This window comes from Octopus bimaculoides, chromosome 13, assembly GCF_001194135.2.
Source record: "Octopus bimaculoides isolate UCB-OBI-ISO-001 chromosome 13, ASM119413v2, whole genome shotgun sequence".
Taxonomy (NCBI): domain Eukaryota; kingdom Metazoa; phylum Mollusca; class Cephalopoda; order Octopoda; family Octopodidae; genus Octopus; species Octopus bimaculoides.
The window spans coordinates 13,520,840-13,521,158 of NC_068993.1; positions in this window are offsets into that span (position 1 = coordinate 13,520,840).

Here is a 319-nt window from a genome sequence, read left to right on the forward strand (position 1 = left end):
TTTCCCAACGGTCAAACTTTTCCTAACTGACCAGAGTTTCTGTTCCCATGTTTCTCTCGCTCGCTTGGCTCTCCTATAAACACAGGAAACACAGATATCTTGCATACCCACCTTGTTGACCATTTTTATCTCAACACATTTGACCCATTTGTGTTCATTCGCCGTTCTCTCTCTGTCCCTCTCTCCCTCACTCTTCCGCCGCTGCTCTCTCGTTGCTCGCACGTGATCGTCAGCCAACTTTCTTTTCCTAACTTGAATTTCCTTCTTTCTCTCTGGCCAGCCACGGAGATAGGACGCATTCTTGTATATATATATATAT